Source organism: Ixodes scapularis, unplaced genomic scaffold (genome assembly GCF_016920785.2).
Source record: "Ixodes scapularis isolate PalLabHiFi unplaced genomic scaffold, ASM1692078v2 PGA_scaffold11__112_contigs__length_91849675, whole genome shotgun sequence".
Classification (NCBI taxonomy): Eukaryota; Metazoa; Arthropoda; class Arachnida; order Ixodida; family Ixodidae; genus Ixodes; species Ixodes scapularis.
Window position 1 is genome coordinate 91,207,728 of NW_024609837.1, and position 12,499 is coordinate 91,220,226.

Consider the following 12,499-nt stretch of genomic DNA (forward strand, 5'->3'; position numbering starts at 1 on the left):
CACACTATTTTTTATTATATATAAAAAAAAATAAACTGCTTGCCACTGAACCCAAGGCCCCGCACACAAATTAATGTTATTTTAATTAAAAAAAAACATTTTCGAAATGTCTGATAAAGTCAGTGGATAAAATTATTTCCTTCCCCTCCTTCCTCAATTTTTCATTGCGCTTTCACCAACGTTGGCTTTCACAAAACCAAAAAAAAAAAAAATGTAGGGTAGGCGCAACGAGGTAGAGGGCCTTAGAGTGATAAACTAGTATACCGTTCACGATAAGGAAAGAGGGACATTTAAGACAAACAGACAAGACAGGCTTTCGACTTTCAACGTTTTGTTGAAAGTCGAAAGCCTGTCTTGTCTGTTTGTCTTAAATGTCCCTCTTTCCTTATCGTGAATTAATAACCAACACGCTCAACCATCTCATCAGGCAAAAGTGACCCCCGATTGGTCGCCATCATGTTGTACAATTTTGACCACTAGACACGTGACCAGGCCAAATCTATGACGTAACCAGACCAAATCTCTGGCGTCAACGAAAAGATGGCAGCGCCCAGTGCGTGTCGGAAGCGTTGTGGGCGTTGATCGGAGTGTGTGGATTTCGTGAGCGGAATTCGGTTTTTGAGGGTTTTGTGTGCTCTCCCGCGTAGGAATAACGTGAAGTACGAGGGAATGAGGCTTTTCTTTTTTACTTAATTCAGAGTAAGCCAGATTCGGTCCCGTGCTTCTCGTACGGGCTACGATCACTACCTCGGACATCGCTTGGTCGTTCGAGTTTAATTAAAATATCCGCAATCGTTAACCACGGGAGCTCCTCCATAATCGCTGAGTCGAAGGATACGTCGAACCCATCCGGAACGCGGAGTCTAAAGGTATGTAGGACGTAACCAGAACGCGGAGTTCTAACGGTACGGCGGACGTGCCCGGGCAATTTTCTTAGCTCGACCGTCAAGATTCGCATTTGAAGCAGCGAGTGAAGTGTTGAAATCTCCGAACTGCTCGGTGCTGAGCTAACTACGGACCACTTCACTATGTGATCCGTAGTGACGTGAAAAAGACCGACGGCGGTCACTCCGGGCGGACGGCGGCTCCCGGCCGCCTGCCGGGTGCCTTCTGTGAAGGGGCGACAGTCGTGTAAGCAGTACTGTACCAGCTTCTCTTATAGTTATGTTGTTCTCGAGCAGCTTCCCAATCACTAAACCCCGCAAACGCGTGCCGAAATTTCAAAAGGTGTCTGCCAACCTGGAAAGCCTTGAATTCCCAGGGAATTTCGGATCATCTGGGAAAGTCAGGGAATCATTCAAAAAGTGGGCTAAATAAGGGAAGACGACTAGTGAAGGCGGCATGGCGGTTGCTCGTCGGCACGGCCATGCTGAACGACATTGCCGAAATGTCATCCTTCGACTCAAAAACTCAAGGAATTTGATCAAAATAGTCAGGGAAAAACTTGAAAAAGTCAGGGAATTTGAAATCAGTAGTTTGTTAGACACAATGTTTGATTTTCTTGGCACTCCACGCGTTTTTACACACGACAGGCACACGCCCGTGTATCACACGGCAGCCAGGCCAAGCGGCTGTCAGCCACTTGTGCAAGGTCGATAAGACGCAAGCGTGGAACGCTTTCGGACTGCTGTAAATACACCAGCGGGAGCGTCCGGCCGCAGTCCGACTGCCCACGCTAGGACACCCGACACAGACTCCGCGTCCTGGGTACGTCTGACGTATCTTTAGATTTTGCATCCTAGGTACGTCAGACCTATCTTTAGACACAGCGCCTGATAATAGTAGTGAATAGCGTCACGTTCAGTGCGCAAGTCACTTTATTACACTCGGAGAGCGGAATTCCATTCCCGTTGCGCAGGTAGTTCCCGAGCTAGGCATGCACTTGAAGACTATGTTTCACTCTTTCATAAAGCAAGCCTTGCGGGACCCCTCCGCCCTTGTGCACCCATTCGCAGGTCGTGTCGCCTTTCCTCACGTAACTCCCGCAGGTTCAGTGAGTTGCCGAGCCACTGCAGCCCTGGCGTCGCTCGGTACATACAAGAGGCGGCTCACGTCGGTCGTCCAGCAGCGTACTGGAGGGACGCAAAGCTAGCAGCCTCCTTGGTGCACGCAAGACGAGGTTGAGCACACCTCCAAGCTCTTCTGACGCACATGTGCACTCCAATGAGACCGGTGTCGCACTGGCAGTCTTGTTGGTCCTTGGGGGCCGTCGAGGAGTGCCAGAAAGCAGAATTCCATCCTTCTTGCGCAGGTAGTTCCCCAGCTTGTCACTTCCTTGAAGACGATGTCGCACCCTCTCTGGAAGCAAGCTTCGGGATGCTCTTGTGCACCCATTTGCAGGTCGTGTCGCCTTTGCTCACGTAACTCCCGCAGGTCCAGCGAGTTGCCGAGCCGCTGTAGCCCCGGCGTCGCTGGTCGTGCATCCTGGTCCTGGTCGTGCATCAACCACCGCTGCCCATTTCCGCTGAGTGCTTGGGTGTGGTAGCTTGACGTGCTTTCGCAGAAAGCTGTATGCCTTTGCCGAGTAAAAATGGAGCGTGAGGGCAAACTTGCGCACATCCTCTGTACATGCGTTTTTGTTGCGCCTGACTCTTTTTAAGACGAGGTTGCGCATTGTGTTGGTGAATGCATTGTCAAGTATGTCAACTGCTGGCTTAGGAAGTCGTTTCCTCAGTTCACGGAGCAGCGTGTTCAGCTTCCTAATCCTGGCCGTCTTCCGATTGATCTTCTTCTTTGCCTGTTTCAACAGTTTCCTCGCCTTCTGCAGCTTTTGCCTACTCGTGGCCAGGACCCTGTGCAGTCGTGGTGACACAGCTGCCTTCGAGTGGTCACCGAAGGAAGTGTTGCGTCGCTTGAACACAGCTTCAGGGGGAGTCTCCGACGTCGTAGCCTGAGAGGGGGAAGTAACCAGCTTTACATTGCTTCCAGAACCAGCAGCAGCTTGGGCCTCTCCTGGGGTTGGCTGATCAGTCGTCGATCCAGGCTGCCTCTCTGGAGGGTGAGAGCTGTCAGCAGAACAACGAGCGGTGAAATTCAAGACTGCCTGTATTCCACAAGACTGTGTGCCAGGGCATGCATTCTTGGCAGGTTATACTGTGCAGTGTGATATGTGACCACACCTTTTATGCGTTGGCCAGAACTGGCACTGACCCACAAAAAGGGGGTGCTGGGAGTTCTGGCTTATGCATAGGGTTCCATGTTTTGGGTGTTTTTTAATTTGTGAGTATTACCTGGCTCAGTGAGCAAAAGAAGAGCCGTGATCAAAGGGTGCAGCCAAAAGCTGTAACCAAAAGTTGTGTCCAAATGCCGTGACCAATGCGACGCAATCTAAGGAAAAAGAAAATAAGAGAAAAACAAACAGCTGTGCTCACGTTATCATTTTCGTCATGTGACTTAATTATTAATCACGTGATCGAACAAAAAATAAACCTAGAAATAAATTATCCCCTGCCCGGTTTCGAACCTAGGCTCTCATGATCGCAAAACTAGTGTGCTATTCATTGGGTCAACCTTACTCATTGACGTCAATATAACTCGGCCAAAGGTAATGCTCACGCATTCTCACATCATGAAAGAAAGCTGAGGTGCTCTCGTAGTTTTATTTTTTTTAAAATGGGGGTGATTTTTTGGTGCTTATTTGTTCTCTCGAATTTTGAGCTTATCAGTGTCTTTTTTTGACATCGACTAAAACTTGGAGTGTCACAGTACTTATGTGGTAAAAGCAAATGCATATCTGTGGCGTTTCTAGGAGACACAACATGATATGCACTACTCATTGCTAAATGGAGCACATAAAAACAATTTCCAAAGAAAAAGAGCAGCCTCGCAGACAGTTCAGTGCGGTCGGTGTTGTGGTTCAACAAAAGTACAGACGTTTATCAAGGTTCCCTGCCGTGGAAAGTGCAATTTCTCTTCAAAGCAAGCTCAATTCGGGTTCTTTCGGTTTTTGCAGATTTCAAGAAAAATCGTTTCGAGGTCATATTTTTATGTATATCAGTATATACTGAAAACACATAACCCACTTATGATTGAATGATTGTAAAAAGCATACAGCATGCCATGGAATTATTATAATGGTTGTGGTTGAAAGTGTTGCAAAGAACCTGAATGTTTTACTCGAACCTATCAACTTGATCCCAAAGATGCCACTTTTCTAGTGATTCGTTGACCACCACTTTCAGATACAAGAGACACACCTTTGCAAGTTGTGCAACTAGTCGCCCGAAGTATCTCAAAACTGGAGCTTGTTACTTCCCCCTCTCAGGCTACGACGTCAGAGATTCCCCCTGAAGCTGTGTTCAAGCGACGCAACACTTCCTTCGGTGACCACTCGTACGCAGCTGTGTCACCACGACTGCACAGGGTCCTGGCCACGAGTAGGCAAAAGCTGCAGAAGGCAAGGAAACTGTTGAAACAGGCAAAGAAGAAGATCAATCGGAAGACGGCCAGGATTAGGAAGCTGAACACGCTGCTCCGTGAACTGAGGAAACGACTTCCTAAGCCAGCAGTTGACATACTTGACATTGCATTCACCAACACAATGCGCAACCTCGTCTTAAAAAGAGTCAGGCGCAACAAAAACGCATGTACAGAGGATGTGCGCAAGTTTGCCCTCACGCTCCATTTTTACTCGGCAAAGGCATACAGCTTTCTGCGAAAGCACGTCAAGCTACCACACCCAAGCACTCAGCGGAAATGGGCAGCGGTGGTTGATGCACGACCAGGACCAGGATGCACGACCAGCGACGCCGGGGCTACAGCGGCTCGGCAACTCGCTGGACCTGCGGGAGTTACGTGAGCAAAGGCGACACGACCTGCAAATGGGTGCACAAGAGCATCCCGAAGCTTGCTTCCAGAGAGGGTGCGACGTCGTCTTCAAGGAAGTGACTAGCTGGGGAACTACCTGCGCAAGAAGGATGGAATTCTGCTTTCTGGCACTCCTCGACGGCCCCCAAGGACCAACAAGACTGCCAGTGCGACACCGGTCTCATTGGAGTGCACATGTGCGTCAGAAGAGCTTGGAGGTGTGCTCAACCTCGTCTTGCGTGCACCAAGGAGGCTGCTAGCTTTGCGTCCCTCCAGTACGCTGCTGGACGACCGACGTGAGCCGCCTCTTGTATGTACCGAGCGACGCCAGGGCTGCAGTGGCTCGGCAACTCACTGAACCTGCGGGAGTTACGTGAGGAAAGGCGACAGGACCTGCGAATGGGTGCACAAGGGCGGAGGGGTCCCGCAAGGCTTGCTTTATGAAAGAGTGAAACATAGTCTTCAAGTGCATGCCTAGCTCGGGAACTACCTGCGCAACGGGAATGGAATTCCGCTCTCCGAGTGTAATAAAGTGACTTGCGCACTGAACGTGACCCTATTCACTACTATTATCAGGCGCTGTGTCTAAAGATAGGTCTGACGTACCTAGGATGCAAAATCTAAAGATACGTCAGACGTACCCAGGACGCGGAGTCTGTGTCGGGTGTCCTAGCGTGGGCAGTCGGACTGCGGCCGGACGCTCCCGCTGGTGTATTTACAGCAGTCCGAAAGCGTTCCACGCTTGCGTCTTATCGACCTTGCACAAGTGGCTGACAGCCGCTTGGCCTGGCTGCCGTGTGATACACGGGCGTGTGCCTGTCGTGTGTAAAAACGCGTGGAGTGCCAAGAAAATCAAACATTGTGTCTAACAAACTACTGATTTCAAATTCCCTGACTTTTTCAAGTTTTTCCCTGACTATTTTGATCAAATTCCTTGAGTTTTTGAGTCGAAGGATGACATTTCGGCAATGTCCTTCAGCATGGCCGTGCCGACGAGCAACCGCCATGCCGCTTTCACTAGTCGTCTTCCCTTATTTAGCCCACTTTTTGAATGATTCCCTGACTTTCCCAGATGATCCGAAATTCCCTGGCAGTTCAAGGCTTTCCAGGTTGGCAGACACCTTTTGAAATTTCGGCACGCGTGTGCGGGGTTTAGTGATTGGGAAGCTGCTCGAGAACAACATAACTATAAGAGAAGCTGGTACAGTACTGCTAACACGACTGTCGCCCCTTCACAGAAGGCACCCGGCAGGCGGCCGGGAGCCGCCGTCCGCCCGGAGTGACCGCCGTCGGTCTTTTTCACGTCACTACGGATCACATAGTGAAGTGGTCCGTAGTTAGCTCAGCACCGAGCAGTTCGGAGATTTCAACACTTCACTCGCTGCTTCAAATGCGAATCTTGACGGTCGAGCTAAGAAAATTGCCCGGGCACGTCCGCCGTACCGTTAGAACTCCGCGTTCTGGTTACGTCCTACATACCTTTAGACTCCGCGTTCCGGATGGGTTCGACGTATCCTTCGACTCGGCGATTATGGAGGAGCTCCCGTGGTTAACGATTGCGGATATTTTAATTAAACTCGAACGACCGAGCGATGTCCGAGCTAGTGATCCGAGCCCGTACGAGAAGCACGGGACCGAATCTGGTTTACTCTGAATGAAGTAAAAAAGAAAAGCCTCATTCCCTCGTACTTCACGTTATTCCTACGCGGGAGAGCACACAAAACCCTCAAAAACCGAATTCCGCTCACGAAATCCACACACTCCGATCAACGCCCACAACGCTTCCGACACGCACTGGGCGCTGCCATCTTATCGTTGACGCCAGAGATTTGGTCTGGTTACGTCATAGATTTGGCCTGGTCACTTGTCTAGTGGTCAAAATTGTATCACTTATGCCCTATACCTCGTTGGGTAGGCGGCGCAAGCTGCTGCCATCCAACATAATCCAATCCATAATCCAATTCAAAATGGCGTTCGATCGTTCAACGGGTTGATTGGCGGCGTTTAACAATTGGACCAATCCAAACACCTTTGCTTAATTGGTACGTGCATTTTGATGGTTATCTTTTTGGGGTTGCCGGCGTCCTTCCTAAACCTCACAGCGCATAAACGTCTCACAAAAACGGGCACTCGCTGGACGGTTCCTCAACGATCGGCTTGGCGAACACCACAGTAACGTTACTAAAGCCAACTCAGAAAGTCTGCACTGCCGAGATTGCGGCACAACTACGTAGTTGTACCGTGCTAGACCGAAGCAACCACCAACTAACTAGGGAAATAATTGAAGCGAAGCATATATTGCCAGGGTTGACGATGAATGCCCGTGAGCAGCCCATCTTTCACCTCATCTGCACAAGAATTGGCTTACCTCACCTTAAAGGGACACTGACAGGGCATTTATGCTCGCCGAGGTTTTTAGTTGTACGTGACATATGAGAGCTCAACTACCCAGAACAGAATTTGCGGCTCGAAATTCGGTTTCTTTCCGCCCGAAAACCGCCGATCAAGAACTGGCCGGTTCGAGTCTCGCTCACTCTCTTTTCCGCGGTCACGGGCCGTTTTCTAAGGTATCGATGCGACCACCAAATTTAATCGAAGTCGTGGGTCACTGAAGGCACACACTCAATATTAAAAATAGAAAAAAATATGAAACCCATTTATTGTGGCTTCTAAAAAGCTGCAAATACGTTGATTGAAAAAAAAGTTTCACAGACAACCGGAAGCATCCTGTGCGTGCGTCGTTTCGCATATCGTGGGACTCGCGGGGACGGCGATGGCAGCGGACGACGGGCGTGGGACCTCTATTTCAGAACTATCGTTCGCGGTACTGGCGAATTCTGTCTGCCTTTAAAAGAGAAATTTGGGACTGATTAAAAGAATTGGTATTCATCCCGTACGACACGCCCGACCACCAAGCCGATTTGCACGAAGACGTCGCCGAGCCGTCGCTCCCTTCTCGTGGCTGAAGACATCGCTCGCGCAAACGTCAAGCACGACGTGTCTACTTCGAGTTGAATATGCACGCATACGATTTCTTTACAAGGTGAGAATGTCGCCAATGCGTGGTGCATCCCAACTTCGACCCGGGAGTGCTTTTGCTAGAGGAAAATCGGCAGCAAACTTTCCAACTTACAGTTTATCGGCTGATTTATTACTAAGGAAAGAGACCCCCTGCTTTCGGTATGCCCCAGTAGCTTAGTGGGAAAGACGTCCGCTTCACACGCCGTAGGACAGGGTTCGATCCCCCGTGAAACTTTTTTTTTTTTCATATGTTTTTCGATGTCTACATTTCTTTTTTTTTTTTTACAATTGTCACTGACGAAACAAAAAAAAAAAAAAAGAAACAAATGTTGTGGACGACACGTCGCTGAACTAAATGGTATGGGATTTCCTTTTTGACACCTGCGAACTCAATGTAATCACTTTCCACAAAATGCAAGGAGCATACAAATCAGGTAGCGTCCGCTTTCCGAGGTGCCCGTAAATGGTTTACAGGAATTGCAGCCAGCCATTGGTCCCGATCCCGTTGATCTTTCGGAAACTCTGTCGCACAATGCCACTTCTGTTTCGGACGCAGGACATGTGAGCCAGCTCTTCACGCAACATCTTGGGTGTATTCTTTTCGAAGCCGATCAAAATTCACCGCGGGCACTCACTACTCATCTCCAACTCCTCAATGTACAAAACAACTCATCTTGGAGTACAGAACAACGAGCGGAACATACATAACTGCAAAAGAATTCCACGGCGAACAGTTCCCGTACGCCGCATGTCGTCTGCTACCGGGAAGGAGAAAAAAAACACACACACACACGGTCGGGTGTAGCCACGTGACTTCCGCCACTCGCTGTCTTCTTTCCACTTCTCCGACCTCCGTCGGGTTTCGGTTTCGGTTTCGAGCAGTTGCGTCTTTTGACTTTATTAAAAAAATACGCTACTCTGTTCCAAAATATTAATTGGGTAGTCCTCCGACACCATAATGAAGCGCCTGGCAAAAAATGAAAAAAATTTTTTTGGGGGTGTCAGTGTCCCTTTAAGAAGATGATTGCGGACTATTTCACGAATTCGTTTTAATAGGCAGAGAGGAAAATATGATGACAAAACCATTTACAGATTTTGTTAATACAAAGAGTTGTGAGTTCAGCGCTGTGTATGTTTTGTGTCTGTAATTGTGAGACGTTATGCACTGTGAAGTAGTAAGATGGAAAACCAACGAGCCCAAGCTGCGGTGTTAACAAGCTTCCTAATTGATAGCCGATCTCTCTAAAACACACCTATTAGGGAGATCTCTCTGGTTACCTTTCAAGAATGGTTATTAGATTGTTGTGCTCATACTGAAAGCAATATTTAACGTTACAGCTGTTTTCCAAACCGTTGGTCGCGGTTGTCGCAAAGCGCGCCGGAGGTTGAAGGGGACAGCACTTGAGTCAGGAACTCCTCTGCTTTGTTACTTCTCGACTTCATTACGCCAGAGCGAGAGCATTATGTCATATTTAGTGTTCAAGCTTTCACTCCCCGCTGAAGTCCCAGGGTTTTGGAAAGGTCGAGCAAGACAGTACTCACTTTTGAGTCAAACCCTGAGGGTCCTTCCCAATGCCAGGATATACCATATTTTCTCGACTATTGTCAAAATGAAATGAAATCATTTTATTTCTTCCAAGATAAGATTCCTCTCCTTGAAACGGTCCGTGGTACGAAAGGCAAACGTGTCGCCTAATGAGGTACCACGGTCGACGTGAGGCGGGTCCAGGAGCACACATTCACACATTTAAAACACAAAAAAAATACAGAAGGGAGAAAAGAGCAGTTCACGCATACATCAAAAACTGCAAAAGGACACAGTTCAATTTCACATAATATAGAAATTATTACATTTATTTGTAAAATGTAATAATGTATACACTGACACTAAAACATAAGAAAAACGCAGTCTGTCACAAACATCACTTAAGGTTTGTATAAGAATGTAAGAATATTCACAGTTAAAAAAATATTAAAAGAGCATCACAAAAGAGGTGAGGTAATGTCACAAAAAGCCAGGAATATATATAACCGTACGCAGGCACGTAGCCAGAACTTTGATTCCGGGGGGAAAGGGGCGCGTGCGTGCCAATGACAAAATGTAAGAGAAGGCCTCAGCAAACTGGAAGATATCGAAAAAGGGGGGAGGGGGGTGCCCCCCCCCCCCCCTTCCTGGCTACTTGCCTGACCATATGTAAAAGTCGTGTATACATACAAATTGCAAATCTTAAACATTCAGGGGATAAATTAAAAAAACAACAACAACAACAACTAAGATTGAGCAAAAAAAAAAAAATATTTATACATGACTGGTCACGGTTTTCTAAAAAAGTAACAAAAACAATCAACGCAAAGGGAAGCAAAGTTTTTTTGTTTTTTTTTCAGTACTGCTTGTACTGGTAAATGCTGCATTGCAGTCCGTGACGCGTAAGAGCCAGGTGACTTGGAAGTAGATCGTTTACGTGCCATAATTTGTTTTAATTCACGGCAATTTGTATGCCGACCTTGCCCTGAAGTTATATTCCATTGAATTTGAAGGAGGTAAGACAAAATTATTTATTCCTTTTGTATCAATAAGCTATCCAAGTTTAAAGTGTGTAGTTTAATGAGCAGTAAAATATTAAAACTTCTAAGTAATATTTCGGCATTTGCTTTATAGCTTGCGTTTGCTATAATTTGTATCATACACTTTTGTAAACTAAGAAGCCCATTATGGTTAGTTTGACAAGTTGTCCCCCAGACTAGAAAAGTGTACTAAAATGTTTGGTAAAAGAGTGTATAGTACCTCAGATTGGGCGAGTTGGTTGTTCATGTTGGTCGACGTTGCAGCGCACTCAAAAAACTGTCACTCTAGCTTTCACACACACAAAAGGAATAAAACTCTCGCACAGCGCTCACTAACAACTTTGTGTTGCGTGATTAATCTCTGCTTCTACTTCTACTTTAATTTGAGATGATTTTTAAATAGAAAAAGACAAATAAAACGGCAAAAAATTTTCTTTAACGATTAGGCAAACTTGCGGCTAAATAATCAGTCTTCTTTTTGTGATGATAATACAGATGGCGTACTAACACATTAGTCCTTGAGTCGTATGATCTTCTCAGCTTCAGTAATTTCCCTCGTTAATTGGTTGACACTTTTGCCCAACATTTCAACAGCAGCACCGTGTTAGGCAAAAGTGTCAACCAATTAACGAGGGAAATGATCAAAGCCGAGAAGATCATACGACACAAGGACAAATATGTTAGTACGCCGTCTATATTATTATTACAAAAACAGATTGATTATTTAGCCGGAAGTTTGCCTAATTGTTAGAAGGAAATTACCCACGACTTTGATTATCTTCAGTGGTTGCGTCTAAACCATAGAAAACAGCACGTGATCACAGGGAAGACGGTGAGCGCGACTCAAACCAGTCAGTTCTTGACCGGAGGTTTTCGGGCACAAAGAAAACTAATTTTGAGCCACAAATCGGGTTCTGGGTAGTTGGGCTCTCATATAGCATGTACAAATAAGAACCTTGGCCAGCATAAATATCCAGTCAGTGTCCCCTTAAGCTTCACCTTCAGTAGATAAATGCTGGTTATGGCACTGGATTACCAAAAGCTATTTCATTGTTTTTTTGTCTTCCCTGTATGTGTGTTGGTTTCTGACACTCTTGCAATTTCACAAAGTGCTTTCTGGAGTAGAGTTAATTTCTTTAACTACGAACTGCACTGAACACTATCTTCAAGTGGTGCCGAATCGTGCCTAGGGCTGGCACAGAGGGTCGAATGAGCTCCGGCCTGACTGCGGTTTTTTGTGGCAAAATGTGACGCCAGTGCAGTCCGGCCCCAACTGATCGGTGTTGTGAAACAACTCTGGCACAATGCCGGCTGCCCCTGAAAATGCTGGGAAATGAAAAAGCCGCTCCAGAGCCGGCCTATGCGGTGGCGTGTCTAAAAAAAATAACATTTTCATTGTCGGGATGACTTTGCAGGTATCATCCTGGCCTAGGACGGCTTCATGTGCACTTTGCCACACTTTGTAACACCATTTGCCTACAAACGAGTGTTGTCTACCTTGTTACCAGGGTTACCTCCTGTTTTCGTTAATCATCTTAAACCGAGACAAACCGTAGGGCTTATAGCACTCCTGGAAATAAGCAGTTTATCTCACAAGTTCGGGGTAGTAGCTGCATTCGATTTACCTACACCTCCTGCACCGGTGCAGAAAAGTATAGGGCAGTGTACTTCTGGTATGTGTATTCAGATACGACGGGAAGTACACTGCCCTGCACTTTTCTGCACCGGTGCAGGTGTAGGTAAATCAAACGCAACCAGTGTTGTGCAAGCTGTGGGTGGGAAGTGACGTCCGCTTTAGAGGGGTACAATATATACTACTGCCTTTGATCCTCCCATAATTTGTATAGACCCTTTTGCTGTTTACAAACATGAAGCGCTGTTTGCGTCCCAAGCGACTTTCGGTTGCTCCGTCTTTGCAAGCCTTTCATGCTTGCTTATGTCACCAGCCTTAGAAAGCATAAATGCTACACGCACAACAAAGTTGGAGATTTAGCCAGGGCCTTCTGCTGTACGATCTAACATCTTGGAGGAGACAAGTTGGTTTACAAGAATATTCAATAAATTAACATATCTCGCACTTCTTGGTTTTTTTTGCGTTCGCCTGGGG